General features: G+C 43.1%; 1 long non-coding RNA gene across 1 annotated transcript; it reads left to right on the forward strand.

Annotated features, from left to right (window-relative positions):
• The first annotated feature begins 1,250 nt into the window (after positions 1-1,250).
• LOC142109322 (uncharacterized) lies at positions 1,251-9,800 on the forward strand. Its single transcript, XR_012680336.1, has 2 exons — positions 1,251-3,494; positions 8,791-9,800. It is a non-coding gene; the product is annotated as an uncharacterized LOC142109322 (long non-coding RNA).
• The last annotated feature ends 9,434 nt before the right edge of the window (positions 9,801-19,234 follow it).

Consider the following 19,234-nt stretch of genomic DNA (forward strand, 5'->3'; position numbering starts at 1 on the left):
ACTGTACTTCCCTCATCTGAACCTTTATCCGGGATATTTCCCCACCATCTCCCTGTTCAGAAATCAAGAAACCAAGTTTTCTTCTTAATGCGGAATAGGTATTTTCTCTTATCAAGTTTTTCCTGGCTACTAAGTCATGGAAGAAACCCCGGGTCCTTTTTTTAAATACCTCTCACCACTCAGACTTACCCTTGCCCGCCTCCAAAAGTGTCTCCTGGGATTCAAAGAAGTCCCTAAAGGACTGTCTTATCACCTCCTCCTCTAGGAGCTTAGAGTTCAGGCGCCAAAGGCCACTACCTTTCTGAAGGGTTTCTGAGGCATTCAAGGATGCAAAGAGGCAAATGTGATCAGAGAGCTCAACCGGCTTCAGCTCTGGAGCCAAAGTCTTTGAGCTCTCCATAACAAAACCCCTATCTATCCTAGACCTACAGCTATCTCTATAGTAAGTGAACCCAGTGCACATCCACTAGACCAGCCTGCCTTGTCATACTATCTAGAAAATAGGAGTCATAGCCCAGAGATGTCCTTGAACCTCCCCTGTCTATGGCACTAATAACGGTGTTAAAATGACCACCAAAGATTGTTGGGCTGAAAAAAGATATGGCTTTATCTCACTGAAAAGACATTTCCTTTCCCATTTTGATTGTGGACCATAGATATTAATTAGTCTCAGGTCATGTTCTCTCAGATTGATATCCAAAATCATACATCTACCTGCTTGTAACTCTATATCTCGCTGGAAAGTCAGCCTCAACCGTGCTGAAAACATCAAAGGCCATGTACCGAGCTCGTTCGGAGTGAATGGATGCCACATTATAGGTTGGGAAGTCATCCTTCAGAGATTTAGAAGTAGGACCCAAACTACTACTTCTTTACTTGTTTGGAAGAGTCTTTGTCCGAAGACCGCCACCTTTTTACACTAACACCCACTGGAATATTACCACAATCAAAAAGAATAACCTCTTCATCATCAAAATTAACCTTCTCTGAAACAGCATGTTCAGCAGAGGATAGGCTAACCTTAGTAACTTCATCACACCCCTGAGAGGCAACTGTTTCAACAACCAAAGAAATATGGGGGGGTGGAGAGTCAGAAGAGAGAGACAAAGGATCTGGAGGGGGCGGGATGAAGGGAGTGGGAACAGGGACAACCAGGGGGTTTGCCTGGGTAGCGGGGGGGCAGGGGGTGGGGGGAAGGAGGAAAGGGAGAGCAAAGGATCATTAACTTGCAAATCTGAGGACAACTCATCCAAATAAACTGGACCAGTACTGGGGCCTATCGGGGTCTTAAGAAAATCTCTCCCAGTTACTTCACCCAGAGACTCCCTACTTTTCCCTTTATCCTTGGATTTTTTTATAAACTCTTTTTGGTCCATAAAGGACCGGAGCCCTCAATTTCACTTTCTGTTTAGCCACTTTAGGTTGGAAGACCAAGCTGCCATCATCGGTTTTAGCTATGTCACCCCCTACTTCATCATCACTGGAAAAAGCAATAAAACGATTAACCAGAATCAGCTCTTCACCTTTTGCCTTCTTCCCACTCTTCCTACCCTTCTTATTCTGAAGCCTGAATTGCTCTTCCTCAACAGATTTTTAAGGACCTACTTCCACCACCACTGGGTCAGACTGAACCACTACAGAGACAGGATCTGTGAGAGGGGGTAAAACAGACGGACCGGGGTACTATCCGCCGTCACCATCTGCTCAGCCATCTGAGTCAACTCATTATCCGTAATATCATGGCTGCTATGATAGGCTCTAGGACAGCAACTGAACGGATGGCCCAGCACGCCACACAAATTACACCTTATTACCGAACATGATTTAGCCTTGTGTCCCAGACCCCCGCAATGCCCGCACTTAGTGGTCGAGCAATTCATGCTGAAGTGGCACATCCTCGGCTGACTGGGGTAAAAGCATTGTATACGGACTCTGCCTATGAAAGCCGCTGATGGGATGTGCCCCACGCCAACCTCCGTGCATCGCAGTTTAACCACGACTGACCAACCACCACCCCAGACATGTTTGCTGGGGTCCGGGACTTTTTCCAGAGGTGTTAGTTTAACTGCATACCGTCCTACCCAGTAGGCCAGATCTGCTACTGGTAAAGATTCATTAGGAACCAATACAGTTCTCCTAACCATTCATGACGTGTTATAAGAATAGCTCAATAATTTATCCAAGGGGCTTTGTCCTTAAGTTTAGCCCAACTCGACCGGAAGCTCTACATCCTTGATATAACGTAAAGCTGATATCAAATTCTGGGGAATTTAATGGATGTATACAAGCGTAAAGATCAGTTGCTCTAAAACCAAACTGAGAGAAAATCAAATCTAAAAAGTTGACCTATTTGGGGAAGTTCTTTCTCAATATACCTTAATTGAACAACATTTCTACGTTTGGCTGGTTGTCCAGCACACAGAAACCGAGAACATTAGCTCTGCTCCTAGAATTTCCAGCTACAGCACTTGCATAGGACATACTGTTTTGTACTGGAAGCTAATTTACTGTATTACCCTTTGTCACTGAGGATGCTGCCAGGACTACATTTGTATTTAAAGGTACTGATTTCCCTTTACTCTGAACAGCACCTTGCATCACTTGGAAACGCAAACATATTAGGCACTTTTACCGCTGCAGATTCTATAGCACACAATGCAGCCCTTGTTCTTTCAGCCCCTTTCAACGTCCAAAAATAGAATCAATAATCTTAGTCTGCAATGGAGGCAGAGTACTTTTATCTAAACCAGAATCATTACCAGAAACAGTTTTTACACATGCCGTGGGACCAGGAACTTGTACAGCACACATCACAAACGGGTTTTCCCTGCACGCAGGGGTAGCTTTAACAGTTACCGAATCTGAAGTCCTGCTTACTTTGGGATCACCCGATTCACTGCACTACATTGGAGTGTGTATCTGCTCCATGTCACCGGTCACAACATCCGATTGTTCCGGAATCACTACTTCCGCTACCGCCTTCACAACAGCCATCCGAGCATTACTACCAAACGGCTGGTGAGCAACAGACGGGGCTGGGGTAGAGGACACCGGACCCGTGACACCCCCACCACCCCGATATCGGCCGCTGATGTTCCCATCATCAGCGATTCTCCTTCCATACCCCTGATTGTATAATACAGGGGGTTGGATGCCACTTCAATGGCAGTAGGAACAGGTATATTCACAGGCAGCAGTACAGACATTTCAGAGTCAATGTCCGATGGAATTTCCTGAGCCTGCAGACTTTCCTCTAGGGAGTCCATCTGGCGGATTTTCTCTGCTAGAGCTGATTCCAATGTCGCAATTTCTTTATTAAATATCACCCGATCCGCACTGTAGGCACAATTTAGTTTTTTCTTTTTTAGGCCTATCTGACAGCGCAGCTTTACCATTTCAGCTTCCAACTGATGAATTTGGTCTCTGTCTGCCGCCTCCTCTGTCGCACTTCTCGCTGGCACCGATGGTTTTACACCTTCCACAATCGACTCCAGGTAAGTGGCTTCAGCGTCTGATTTTGTTGTATTCTCAGCCATTACCTTCGAAGCTATCACAGATATCTTTGTTTATTCATACCCAGGCTCTGAAATCTCAGGAGTCTTTATCTGTATATTGACTGTAGGCTGATCAGCCAGCATGGTGCTAGACATACTAATGTCTGATAACACAAAACAAATGATATCACCTGGCGCTAAACCAATATCTTCACACTTTATATGAGATCACCGACCACAGCTGTATAATTGATAGGGTCAAGTCCCAATAAGAAAAAAGAATTACTAAGCAAGAAAAATACGGTGCTGAAGGGAGATTTCATATAGTGTATATCAATCGATTCATTAAATATCAATTGATAAATAATGGATGAGTATCCAAGGCAGTAATAAAAACACTTTAATCATATAAACATAAAACCCTTTTTATAGGGTATAATAATCCACAAATTGAAGAAAGGCAGGTAAAACCTCACTAAATCAACTTGCTAATAACATTGCTGCAGTTATGATAGTAATAGTCAGTATATTCAATGTAATGCATGTGTCCAAAATGTATATCCAACACTGTATCAATTGTAATAACCCTTGTTCTGGGTTTATAAACACATATCAATCAGATGGAGTAATTAAAAAGATATTAATTCTAATGTCTGATAAGTCCAATGATTCACAGTCAGCATCAATATAGAGATGTGCCGGTGCCCGTGAAGAGGGCGAAGATGGAGACTGCCGCTGTGCTCCTGGAGAGGGAGAAGATGGCCTTGGCTGCTGTGCCCATGAAGAGGACGAAGAAAGAAGAGGAGATTTACTTACCGATCCAGCGTTGGTAAGTATTTCCTTCTTTCCGCAGGTCTTGACAGCGGAGGGAGAATGAGCTAATCAGGGCTCGCCTTTCTCCGCTGGCCAATCCGCTGCTGGATGAGTGAGCCAATCACGGCTCACCTCCGGCCGTTCAAAAGATTGGCGCCACGGCGAGCCAATGAGCACTCGCGGCGGCGCCCAGTGATGATGTTGCGCCGGCGGTTAAATAAGCCGCCGGGCGGCGCCATTACTGCAGGAGTGCGGCGGTGGAGTGAAGAGAGGACGTCGAGGGACGTCCGGAGCGGCGGAAGAAGAGAAAGACGCCGGAAATGGCAGGGTGCCCTTGTCAGGGCAAGGAGCTACCCTGCCACTGAAAATCACCGCCGGAGACATCGGCGGGGAGCCCTTGTAAGGGCTAAGAGTGCCCCCACCCAGAAGACTGGAAGACAGCGCGGAAGACGCCGGAGACGTCGGGGGGAAGCCCTTGTAAAGGCTGAGAGCACCCCCGCCCAGAACACTGCCGAACAGGAGAAGAGGCGTTGCCGGCTGGAGGGTCTGGAAGACCCGGAGAAAGAAGGCTGCGGGGCAAGTTGAGTATACTGCGAAGAGCAGGTAAGTATACTCAGCACTTAGGTCGGGCACAAGGCCCGTCGCCACAGTCGGGCGCTAGGCCTGTGGGCACTTGGTAGGGGCACAAGGCCCAGGGAACTGGGCACAAGGCCCTGTAACGGAAGTTAGTGGGCTTAAAGCCCAAAGGTGCATAAAGGGCACAAGGCCCTTGTAGTTAGGTACTGGGCTAGTGCCCATAGTCAGGTAGGCCGCAAGGCCTTGTAAGGCAGGGGCTAGTGCCCCTAGGTGACAGGGCACAAAGCCCTAGTTAGGGGCTGCAAGCCCATAAGTAGAAGGGCACAAGGCCCTAGTTAGTGGCCTAGAGGCCATAGTGAAGGGCACAAGGCCCTAGTTAGTGGGCTCAGAGCCCAAGGTAGAGAGGGGGCTAAGGCCCATAGCCAGAGCACAAGGCTCTGTAGTCAGCTGGGCAGATAGGCTAATGGTGTAGGCCAGTGATGGCTAACCTGTGACACTCCAGGGGGTAAATGTATGAATCTCCAGATTCTTCATCTCCGGCGCGTTCAGCCTCTTCAGCACTTAAATTTAAAGTGGCGCTGCATTGCAAAGGGAAACTTCCCTTTACAATGCAGCGCCGCTTTAAATTTAAGCGCTGAAGAGGCTGAACACGCCGGAGATTAAGAATCCGGAGATTCATACATTTACCCCCAGGTGTTGTGAAACTACAAGCCCCAGCATGCTTTGCCACCTATTAGCTAGTTATCTACTGGCAAAGCATGCTGGGGCTTGTAGTTTCACAAAAGCTGGAGTGTCACAGGTTAGCCATCACTGGTGTAGGGCGTAAGGCCCTGGATGTGGTCAGTGGCGTGAGAGCCCTGAGTAAAGTAGGGCGCGGTCCTCTGCGTGTGGTGAGTACACTAGGTGAAAGACAACAGTCGAGCAGAAGGCTCCTGTTAGTGCTGTATTAACCGGCTGGTTAGATAGCAGCTGTGTACTTGCGTCAGCCTGCCATATACTGTAACAGAGTATTATTCCGTCTGTTCAGCGAATATTGCCTTGTGTATTGTGTTTAGGACGGTGCTGTGTTTCTTTACAGGTTCAAGACGTCAGGCCCCCATTAAAGGTAGGCTCTTGTTTCCTGATTGTTTCCCTGCATTGACCTGTACTGTGGGAACAAGGTGTAGTTAAAAGCTTACACATAGCCAGGGAAAGAACACACCGTAGTTTTCCCGTCCCGTAGGTCCCTGGGGTTACGCTAGTTTCCAGAGGTGGTGATTGAGTATCTCACTGGCAGTGCGGCACAGCTTGATTGAGTTCCAGGGACGACCCGTGGTTTTGGTTGAGTGTCCCAGTCCTCATTTTCGGCAGGTTCTTTGGCGGTTCCGGAGTGGGACAAGTGTTCCGCTTGAGTGGAGGCAGTGGTTTCGAGTTCCGGCAGTGACGATGGTGGTTCCGTGCGGCAGACAACACTCCGATGGTGTGCTGTTCCAGTGAGCCTCTTTCGGGCCTTGTGCAGCCGGTCCTTAGGATTCCGTGGGTGACCCCATAGCAAGAAGACAGTCTTCTTGGTACGACCTGGGTGGAGGTGACAGAGGGTTGGTTGCTCATCTGCTGGGATAGGACAGCGGCTGGGGTGCATCGGAAGCGGACAGGAGGTGACCATCGTTTGTAAGGTAAGTTTATCTGTGTGCGTCTGTCCTGTTCCCACAGGCGTTACATCAACACTGTTTACAGGTAAAACACCACTGCTTTATTGCTTATTCATATGCACAATCTCCTCTTGTTCTTGATTCTCAGCAATTGGGCCCGGATCTGGCCCTAAAACTTGGGGAGTTTCATCAGGAAGAAATTCACTAGTTTTAAACTGATCCAGCTTCTTGCAGGAGATATTTTCTTTCACTGCAGACTGGATTCCTCTGCTATCTTGCTTATTCTTTGTTAAAATTGCTGCATGATCTTTCTTTGCAGGATTCTGAACAGGGCTAGAGCTAGGCCTGGGAGGTTGGGGACTCTCCTCCAACTCTTCCCCCAGTGCTTCTTCGCTGGATTTTAGGCCTGAGCTAGGCCTAGAAGACTGGGGACTCTCCTCCCCAGGATCCAGCATTGTTGCCTGGACGCTATCCCAGAGATCACTTGGTTCGGGAACTCACACACTATGCGTCTGTACACCGTACCACCACTTCTCCTACTGCCGTCATTGTACAACTATCAAATTCCATTCACTTACATTTTCCATACCACCACTTCTAAATTTCCATTTCGTCCACTGTATATATCTATTTATATCTATCTATCTCTATATATGCGCTGAGAAAAAAGAGGCAAAATAAAAAATCCTATTAAATATGGCTTTTACACGTGTATTTCATATATATAGCAAAGCAAATATGGTATATATACATATGCATAACAGAGTTTACAGAATAGCTACTATGTTAGAACTCATATTTTCATGTCATTTAATCATCTATCCTTAAGGGGCCTAATTCATCAAGGAACATAAAACAAATGTAATGTGCGTTTTTTTTAAATGGGGCATATGCACATTCGTATTCAAGGTCAAGCATAAATAGGCAATACGTTCCTTGATGAATATGGGGGAAAATCACTTATGTGACATAAAACTTAGCTCATGTAGGAGCGTTTTTATTTACTCCTCTATCTGATTCATTGACAGATGTACCTTTATGTATGACATGAATTTGCATTACCTCATGACAGGGGAACGCACAGGCGTGCAATTCTTTCATTACACTGATGCTTCATGGCATAATTGTCACACTAATCCTGCATATTAACCCTTTGTATGATGCATTATCACATCAACCTGTACTGTTGCAAGATGTAATTGCATGATCTTGCATGATATCAAAAACACATATAGAACATACCTCTGTCTCATAAGTACACATTTGATTATAAAAAGTTAAACACACACACAAAGTTTGTCTTCGAACTAAATAACTTTATAGAGAAAAAATAAAAATAAACTTTGTTTAACCAAACAAGAAAATATAAGGAAACTATAACTGTTTTATTAGTAATTCTAAATATTTCATCATTTTGTGCTTGTTTTTTTATTGTGTTTTAAATGTAAGTAAAATGTGGGCGGGGAATCTTGGTCACCTGGAAAAAACAAAAATGAAACAGCGCGGGAAAAAAATACTATGACATTTTGTAAACATTTCTTAGCTCTATCAGTGTAGTTTGTTCCCACATTTTTCTAGCTCTGCAGAGTTCGGAAGAGCTACATTAAGAGGAATTCTCTGGAAGCTTCCTCTTACTAGGAGCACAGTCAGAAGACTGCATTTTGGAGTTACATGCAGATATCTTGGGGGATGGGGGATTAGCAGCAAACACTTATTAGATCCATGGTGTCAGGAAATTTGTTTTTGTCAGTTTACATTGCAACTTTCTCTGAAAAGTTTCAAATTAAATTGGCAAATTGTCATAAAAAACCCCACCAAGGCCGATCGCCCTAGCCTGCAACCTAGTCAGCCTGTTGTATAATCTGGAGCCTCATGCTGTATAGCTCTGATCTGTTGACCTTATAAAGTCTAATTGTACCATAATCCTAGTGTAGGTCAAGATTTCAAAGTACTTACTTGCAAAGTAATAGTCCAGATTGCTATCTATTTTCTGTGATGATCCCTTGGAGAATAACAAAGTATTACATGAATGCATAGGTAAAATTGCCATAAAGAAAAATAAATGCAGGTTTCACTTCATCAATATTGTACAATCATTCAGAGTCATATTTTCTCTACAAGACTCCACATATAAACACTTCACATCTAAAACAAAACAATCACATGACAACAGACTAATGTGTGCAATGAAATCTAATGATATGATGCCTAAACTTGGATGTTTTAAACACAAACATACATGCTTATGATGTTATTCGTTTCTTCCACTGTATTAGCTGGAGCGGCTGAGGCAGAGAGCGATCTGGAAGAGAAGGCTACAGTGGACGACATCTGTGACCAGGGGCAGGCTGTGCTGGGGAGGCAGGGGGCATATTACTCCCGGTTTGGTCCCATAGTGGGCTACCTTGGACTGGGTCACTGGGCCACCTGCATTTTCTTCCCTTTAAAATAGGCTCCTTAGTCGAGTCTTGCCCTCCGGAGTAAAATGTTCCAGCCTTCCCCTGCCTGTGACGGGACGAAGAACAGCCCCAGGAGGAAGAAGAAGGGGGTAGTGGACAGGAGATACATTTTCTGTGTAAAAATTTATGAAAGCAAAGGAGTTTTGAAGAGACACATGCAGGAAATAAATCATACCCTGAAAAGGATGCAGTCAACATCAATGTCACTATTGATTCCTACCTCCATAATCCAGCCCCTGCCCATTTCCCACATTTTTCCCCACGTGCTTGTGAGACACATTTTTCCCTCCTGCCCCTGAGCCAGTATTTCCCCTTCCTTCCCTGGTGCCACCATATGCCCATTCTTCCTCAGTGCCACCTTATGGCCATCTTGCCCCAGTGCCACCTTATGCATATCCTGTCCCTGTATCACTTTTTCCCCATCCATACCCTGGTGCCCATATGCCCCTACTTCCCTATGCCACCTTTGCCCATTTTGCCCCTGTGCCACCTTTTCCCCTTCTGCCTATATACAACCAATTTACTCACATTGCCATCCACAACCTGTTTACTCTCATTGCCATCACCCAGTATACCCTCAATTTTATCAGGCACCAGTTTACCCTTCTGCCCCTGTTGCCCCTCCTGCCAATGCAGGCCATGTTGCCCTTACTGCCCCTGTGCCACCTTAGGTGACCCAGAGACAGCTAAGATCAAGTAGCACAGAAAATATTGGGCCAAGGGGCAAGTGAGGGCAAAAAAACAATTAAGTGTTATGTTTTTCATTTCTGTTTTTTTGGTGTCACAAAGTTTCCTTTTTTGAAGATTAAAATGTTTTGAAACCAAAACTTGTTTTTTTGTGCATGTATTGCAATCATTCCATTTTAAGTTAACATAAAAGGTACTTTTTTAAAAAGTAACTTGAAATTACATATGCCTTGAATGCCAAACCATCATGGGACTATGGAGGGCCAGAAGCAATGTCATCTTCCTCCTGGCCAGCAACCTCAGCCTCTTGCACTCATGGATGGCAATAATGTGGAAAAATTCCCTTATGCATTGTAGATTTTGGCCTCCCTGTTAGGGTCTAAACATTGTAGACAATATATACTTCTAGCTAACTAAGCTTGGTCCATAAAAATATGATAACACATATGCCATCATCATCACCATCATCATCATCACCATTTATTTATATAGTGCTGTACAGAGAACTCATTCACGTCAGTCCCTGCCCCATTGGAGCTTACAGTCTAAATTCCCTAACATACAAAGACAGACAGAGAGAGAGAGAATAGGGTCAATTTTGATAGCAGTCAATTAACCTACAAGTATGCTTTTGGAGTGTGGGAGGAAACCGGAGCACCCGGAGGAAACCCACACAAACACGGGGAGAACATACAAACTCCACACATAAGGCCATGGTCAGGAATTGAACTCATGACCACAGTGCTGTGAGGCAGTAATGCTAACCCCTATGCCATGCTTTGTTCCCAGTGAGATGCTCATGTGAAAGTTTCACCTACTTCTTTTTAGTAAGCAGTCAGCAGTGTGCCTTGAGATTATCATGTTATTGGATGAGATGAGTGATGTCAGGTGTGCAGGAAAATTGACAATAATGCCAAAAATGTGTGTGTGTGTGTGTGTGTGTGTGTGTGCCTTATCATCACTATCGTTCGTCACTTACACTTGACCTGTAGTGGGTGCAAACTTTATGTATGGAATGAGCGTACTTCTACATGTGCCTGAACTTCAGTCACCCGTTTCAGATGAGGAACGCCTTTACTGTACTTAAGGTACTTTCAACCTCCCCTTTCCTCCCCCCCCTTCCGCCCCTGTAATCGTAGGCTGTAGTAAGGGTCTCTTGAGCTTGAAGATTAATTAGATGTTTATACTTTTACTGGCATATGGTCCGTTTCTGGGAAAGCGCAGAACGATTTTACACAAAAAAGTCAGCACATATCCGCATTTACATTTGTTAATAAATCTGGTCCAAGGTCTTTTATGTTATTAGGTAATGCGGAAGAGTTACCTAAACAGGAGTTAGGGGACCTTGTTTATGTAACCCAGCAGCAACCTTATGACTGCGCAGGCGCTGTCAGGCATTGAAGAACTATAACTCCAAATATACTTTGGGGGAGAAGAGGCAGAAGGAGATATCATGAGCCAGGACAGCTATTATGCATGCAGAGTATGCAGAGCTCAGTTGTTGTCAGTTGACAATTGATGTGAGGGGAATGGAGGATGAGCAGTATCTGTGAGGAGAGAGAAGCTTTGTACTGTGTATAAGGATAAATATAGTTGTGAACAGCACTTACTAACTATACTGACAGAAGTCTAGGAAGGACAGTAATAAAATCAGTTTACTGTTGCTGTCCGGCAGGGGAGGTGGGTGGTATGGGTGGAGGGAGCAGGGTTTGGAGATTCAAGCGGTTTTTTGGCCCCACCCCCTGCAGCGTAATGAGGCGTATGCATCATTTTACTGCAGGAGCCAAGGCCAATATGATGCAATTCTCAGGGAATCGCGTCCTGGCGGTTCTAATGCTGCCCACTTCACTAGGAAGTGGGCAGACGCGGAAGGTTGCCCTACTCTCCCGGGAGACCTACCTGGAATTTGGGAGTCTCCCGAACATTCTGTGAGAGTTAGCAAGTATGAGCTAATATCACTGTGATATGAAGTGTGGATATCACATAAAGACAATGAGGACCAATGTATCTACTTACAGTCAGTTATGTTGCCAGTTTTCAATTAAACACTACAACATGTATATATAAAACTCCCAGTATATGTAACTCAGGATCACACAAATTCACCTTTTAATTGAAAGGACCGAGTTACAGAGTAAATCTTCTAGCAAGCTGCCAAAATTATACAGCATTCAGGCAATCTTCAAATAATGTTATCACTTCCCTGAAAATCTGACAAACTGAGAGCTCATAGTCCTATATGACTGTCACTATTACTACTGCATCCCATTCAGGATCAGCGGTTTCTACCAGCGTTTTCCTACCAATGTTTCATAAATAATTCATTATCTTCTTTTGTGCATCTATGTCCTCGCCCATGTATACATAGGTTTACTATGACCAAAAAAGGAGGACTTTACACAGTTATAGGGTATGTGATGCAGTGTAATTAATAACTCATGACAATGTTATAATATTGTCTTAAAGCTTAATTTGTAAAGTGTTGTTATGACTGCCTTTGTTTTGTATCTGGCAGCAGTACCTATAATCCATCAGAGGTGCTGCTGCTGTCCTGCTCCTGAACTCTGCAACATGCCTGAAGGAGTTAATCTCCTTGTCTGATGCTAATTAGAACTGCACCTGTTGCACTGCTTTAAGTATCTGCCTCTAGCTGTGCTCTGAGCAGTTCATCCATTTGTTCCTGGCTGCTGCTAACATGCTCCTGTGCTATTTGGTATATACCGGCTGGACTGAACTTCTGTGTATGACCCCTGCCTGTATCTTGGACCTTGCCTGCTTGCCTGAGACCCCGAATAATTTGCCTGTACCTTGGACCACGCTGTTTTGCCTGTTGCCCTGACCTTTTGGACAGACTTTTGGACCTCGCCTATTTGCTTGATCTCCTCCTGGCTATTTGGATTTGTTTGTCTGGTCTCTATTTGATCCCTGGACTCTGTCTGCTTTCCTGGACAGCCTTGTGCCTTCTGGACTGGGCTAAACTTATTATACTTGTTCCTGCCATTTTACTATACAGTCTCATTTGGAACCTGTTATCCGTGGATTTGAGTTCTTTGTTAATATATTTACCTGAATAAAGACCCTTTGCTTTACACTTCTGTTGCACTTTGTGAATGCACTGGGATTCATAACAAGTGTCTTAGTTGCTAGTAATGTATAATTTTTGAATTATTCCTACTGAGTTACAAAGAAATACTTGATCGCTCTACTAAGAAATATGTAGAGTGATGGAATAGAGACTGTAAACTATTTTGTACAATCCTCGCTAGTCATCTACATCAGTCTTACTTGTTGTATAACACTCAGTGAGTGATACCTAATAGTTTATATTAAGCGAATAATATAATAAGAGGGCGGTGACAAAGATAGAGGTGAGTGATTAGGGATCATTTTAGCTGACGGTAAGAATAAGTTAGTGGTATTGGATATTAAGTATAGTTGAAGTACCTCTTAATATCACTGGAATGTTAAGTGAAATTAGCCCCATAAACTTTTTCTCAATTAGAGTGTTAATAGTTAGTAACAATTAGGGAAATATTCATGCTACAAAGTTTATTTATTTGTCCAGGATAATAGGTTACAGGAAGGAAGCTAACATGGACATTATACAGGTTACTTTATTGTATATTTACTCTTTAACAAAAACACATTGTGCATGTATAGTTGTCGGTCTTTGCTAATATTTATTAGTTTAACCAGCGCACTTATTACATTATTATATTTATTGAGTGTCCTTTGGAGGTGGACCAGGTTCATTTAGTAAAAGCTGCTAATAGAAGAACCATGCAAAAGCAAAATAGTTTTTTCCCCTGTATATATAATGTACAGGGTGAGTCAAAAGTCGCAGTACACCCTTTTATTTCAAAAACTCTACAGGAATTGGGGAAACCTGAATACTCCAGTAAGGTATGGGTGACGTGGTCTATCTTTTATGGTATGTACCAAACATGGGCGTCATCTTGAAATCGGCCAATCGGCCCAATTCCTGTAGAGTTTTTGAAATAAAAGGGTGTACTGCGACTTTTGACTCACCCTGTACTTATATTAGAAATATGATTACTTGAATATGCCATGAAAAGAAAAACTAATCTGTTTAAAAAAAACCAATATAAAATTAGCTTGGGTATAGTAAGAAATATAAATATAATATAATTTCTGGACAAACTGACACAGGAAAAAGGTAAAAAATGTGAAGGCATCTGTAGTACAATTTAAGGTATGGACCCCTGGCCATAAAAGTTATTTCTCCGGATTCTGCTCCTCTCAAAGCTGTCTCCTACCACTGCCAGCTCACACTATAAATTTTCTCATTGGCTGCTACTAACATCTGGAACCCTCACATTACTCCTAAGTCTAAATCGAACCCAACCTAATTTCAAATATAAGTTGAACAATTACTGCTTAATTTTATAGCAATGTTGAAATATCTGCTTTTGCCTGTGTCGCTTGCAAATGCTTTGGGTTCGCCAAGAGGGTCTGCCCAGTGCACGTCAAGGTGCGTTCCTTTTCTTCGTTCTCTAAAATTGTCTCTGCAAACTAGAGGTGTGCACTGTGCAAAAGGTCCAAAACTCCTACTTCAGACCCATCCTTTATTAAATAACTAAGTGGACATGACTGTGTGCCCTCTCCTTTGTCTCCATTCAAAATTCTGACTCCACAAATAAAACTCTTGTATTTTTTTACTGCTCCACAAAACTAAGCTCTGCGGTGTACTTACTGTACTCCTTAATTAGCAAGGAATCTCTTATGCCGCCCAACTATTCACCCATTGCTGTATTACTGCATAGTTGTGGTAAAAAAAAGTGGAGAATAGAATCTATGTTTCCATTATAAGTGCTTTCTGTAGTACTGATTTTTTCTCTGTGGGAACTAAGATTCACCACTACACTGCAGAGTCACAGCTTGTAATAGATATAGACCAATATACTGTAGCTATCTTTGCAGATAAAATGTTTTTATTTCAGAAATCTCTCTCCGAATCATAAAAACTTGCTGAATTTTTGTAGCTTTAGGCTAGGTACACAGTGGAACTTTTTCGTACAATCGTCAAGCAAAACAACCGACATACGACCATTCGTCCAGACGTTGACTTAGTGTGTATAAATACACAATGGTCGAAAGTGGCTCCAATGCCGATTGTTGGTTCATTTGGTTGGTCGTACTGTTTAATAATCTCATTTCAATCACCATATGAACATGTATTGTGTATAAATTTCCAAACGATCCACGACCAACTGCAGATAGTTCCTGAAGCTGCGACTGCTTTGGGGGCATGTGTATGTAAATTTCTGATGCCTTTACGCCTCCCACTTGGTGCGGTGTGCGCAGGTCAGTCAATTGGTAATTAGGTGCTTATAATGGTTAAGCAAAGAAAGCTGCCTACTGCATTGATGTGTATAGCTTGTCTGCTTGTTTAATTATAGACCTTTGTTAGTACAGTCTACAAGAAAAGCGCGTAGCTTTTTTTCTATATATGTGTATTGCATATGTCTGCCTCTATAATTATTAGAGATGGTCACTGACCCCTGTGTTTTGGTTTTGGATCTGGATTACCTTCGTGTTTTGGTTGTGCAAAACCGCCCTTGCGTGTTTTGGTTTTGGTTTGGTTTTGTTTTGCTATTTTCGAAAAAAAAATACAATTTTTTTTTTTTTTTTTGTCTAAAATAACCTAATTTAGTGCTCCACCAGTTTCATAGATAAGTGAGGTAATTCTAAAGCTAATAATTTATGAAAAAAAACAGTTTAATCCCTGGTAGGCCGTCCTTAATTCACACACTTGTCTGCAAATTATACAGACAAACCTGGTTGTCTACCTCCTCCATCTTTGATTATTGGCAACGTAGCCATCGTCTTTGGGTGTATATTACACCCTACACTTGTAGTTGAATTTTTAAAAAAGCAGCCTGCACAGACTGTGGAACTAGAAACTCGAATATACAAAAAAATGGACAAAGGCAGTGTGGTATCTGTCTGCATCAGATCCCCTCTCCACTAGGAGTAAAATAGAAAACTATTCAGCAGTTATATAATCTAGAATATAAATATAAATTGAGAAAGGCAATTTGGTATCTGTCTGCATCATAATCATCAACATCCTCATTAGCACCCTCGTCACCTCCACAAATCTCCCCCTCATCCTCTTCTATTTCCAAAGTGGCATCGTCAATTTGTGTATCACCGGCTACACTCGGGCTGTTCAGGTACACATCTGTCTGTGTGTGTGTGTGTGTTAGGGAATTTAGACTGTAAGCCCAAATGGGGCAGGGACTGATGTGAGTGAGTTCTCTGTACAGCGCTGCGGAATTAGTGACGCTATATAAATAAATGATGATGATCAGCAGAACTGCTGAAAGGGCCCTTCTTTATGGGTACACTAACAGAATGCTCACGATTAGACATCCCACTGTTGGATGGACTCTCCACAGGGATTGGTGTCATTTGTGAATAACGCCACCAATATTGTGAGAGCATTACAGCTGGGTGAATTCCATCACATTCTCTTTTTTGCTCACACAATCAACTTGGTGGTACAGAACTTTTTGAAAAATGACAGGGACATGCAGGAGATGCTGTCTGTGGGCTGAAAAATTTTGGGACATTTTTGGCATTCTGCAACAGCATGTAGGAGATTGCAGCAGCTACAAGAACAATTTAATTTGCCCTGCCACCAACTGAAGCAGGAAGTGGTAACAAGGTGGAATTCCACCCTGTATATGCTTCTGAGGATGGAGGAACAGCAAAAAGCCATCAACGCTTACTCCACAAGCCATGACATTGGGAAAGAAAGGGGGCAAGTATTTTAGTCCAGTGCAGTGAAGAATACTTCCCGTGTTGTGCAAGGTGCTGAAACCATTCAAAGTAGTCACCTGTGAAGTGAGTTCAGGCACTGCTAGCTTGAGCCAAGTGATTCCCTTAATTAGACTTTTGAAAAAGCAGCTTGAGGAACTAAAGAAGATGAAACAAAGCAATCACACTAAGTATGTCAGACTTTTAGATCAAGTACTTTATTTGTTTTGCCAGGATCCAAGCGTTATCAAGATCTTGAAATCGGATCACTACATTTTGGTGACTGTGCTTGATCCTAGGATTAAGAGCTATGTGTTCATTTTATTTCCAACTGGCCCAGATCTCAAGAGATGCAATGAGCTCCTGGTGAGCAAGTTGACAGCTCAAGTGATACTTGACACAACGACATCTCCTCCTTCAGTTTCTCAGGCAACTTCTGCTAGGAAAAAACCTAGCTTTTCCAAGAGACCCAGGGATGATGCAGATGAGTCAGCAGAACATTTTGACGTCTGGTCTAAAAGAATTGACCAAAAATTGTGACACCTCTGCCGCAACACCATCTGATCCTACTATCAACATCCAAAGTATGATGGAGGAATATTTTAACGACAGTGTACAAATAAACACGTCAGACAGCCCCTTTACATACTGGGAGGAAAGAAAGGCAATTTGGAGACCCATGTACAAACTCGCTTTGCAATACCTAACCTGCCCACCCTCCAGTGTGTATTCAGAAAGAGTTTTCAGCACAGCCAGGAACTCTGTCAGCAATCGGCGTAGGAGGCTACTTCCTCAAAATGTGGAAAAGATGATGTTTATCAAAATGAACTACCCTTCCCCACCCCATTCACTCCCAGAAATCTGGCTGAAGTAAGTGTTCTTTGCATTCAAGGACGGACCAGACTGGGCTACGTTTACTGGAGTATGTGTACGTATGAGTATGACTTATATATAATTTTTATATAATTTATTTTATTGAATGTTATTGTATTTTTTTTTTAAGTGAACGCTAGCCAGTCTGGTCCAATTCCACAGAAGAGCTACTGTAGCACAAATTGCTGAAAATGTTAATGCTGGCTATGATAGAAAGGTATCAGAACACTCAGTTCATGGCAGCTTTCTACATATGGGGGGCCCATGCTGACCCCTGTCCACTGCCAAAAGTGCCTACAGTGGGCACGTGAGCGCAAGAACTGGAACATGAAGCAATGGAAGAAGGTAGCCTGGTCTGATAAATCACATTTTCTTTTGCATCATGTGGACAGCCATGTGCGTGTGCGTCATTTACCTGGGGAAGCAATGGCAGCAAGATGCACTATGGGAAAAAGGCATGCCAGCAGAGGAAGTGTGATGCTCTGGGCAATTATCTACTAGGAAACCTTGGGTCCTGGCATTCATGCGGATTTTACTATGAAACGTACCACCTACCTAAACATAGACCAAGTACACCTCCTCATGACAATGGTATTCCCTGATGGCAGTGGTCTATTTTCAGCAGGAGAATGTGCCCTGCCACACTGCAAAAATGATTCAGGAATAGTTTGAGGAACATGGCAAGGAGTTCAATGTGTTGCTTTGGCCTCCAAATTCCCAGGATTTCAATCTGATCGAGCATCTGTGGGGTGTGCTGGAAAAACAAACCAAAGCCTCCTCGCAACTTACAGAACTTAAAGGATCTGCTGCTAACATCTTCATGCCAAATGACAAAGGACACCTTCAAAGGTCTTGTGTAGTCCATACCTCAACGGATCAGAGCTGTTTTGGTGGCATGAAGGGGACCTACACAGTATTGGGCAGGTGGTTTTAATGTTGTGGCTAATCAGTGTATATTGTTCAGTGGGGCTAGAACTTAAACCTAGGAGCAACTTTGAAGGTTTAGCATTTAAATCCTTCACATAAAAGTGGGTTACTTTTGCCCATTGTGTTTTACAATTGTGTTAATACCTAATGTAACATACAATCAGGGAATTCCACTAAATGTTTCTCAGTCAAATTGTGCCCTCTGGTGTGATTGCATGCAATAGCCATTTATTCTCACTGGTTGCATGTAGCTGGTCAATTACTTATAGGAATATATTTGTAAATGGGGTTCTGCATCCCGGGTTTATCATTATTTTTAACGTAAGTCACCCATTACTGTGTAGAAGAAATTATGAGCTGCACTTGTTTGAAAACCTGGAAGGATTTAAATAAATCCCTTTCATTGTCAGAGAAGACACAATGCCCTGATGCATTCATCCAGCTTCATCACTGTGTCAGGCACCATCATCATCATTTATTTATATAGCGCCAACATATTCCGTAGCGCTTTACAATTGGGAACATGGTAAACTAATAAACAAACTGGGTAAAACAGACAAAGAGGTGAGAAGGCCCTGCTCGCAAGCTTAGTTCCAGTGCAGTATGCCTCTACATACATCAGGCTCTCCATTTTTAAGCAAAAAACAACAGGGTTCTCATCTGATGTATGAATGTGCCCTGTATGGTCCTTTCCATAATATCCCAGTACTATGAATGGTCCAGTCATTTACTGCAATCCTGCAGGGCCCAGTCCATTAAACTAAAGTGGGTGTTTCAGGAAAAGTGCAAGGCTTTTGGTGAAAATATGTAGGGTAAACATCCCCCGCAGGTGCACAAGATGGAGTAGGGGTATTGGCACCTATGCTTATACCAGTGTGCAGCAGAGATTCACATCTCAAAATAGTCCTGATTTTGGTGGCAGTGTCCATGCCTTGATAAGGATTCCAGTCTAACAAAAAAGAGGATTTAATTTTAGGTTTTTACTTTGCAA

The sequence above is a fragment of the Mixophyes fleayi genome, chromosome 12 (assembly GCF_038048845.1).
Source record: "Mixophyes fleayi isolate aMixFle1 chromosome 12, aMixFle1.hap1, whole genome shotgun sequence".
NCBI lineage: Eukaryota > Metazoa > Chordata > Amphibia > Anura > Limnodynastidae > Mixophyes > Mixophyes fleayi.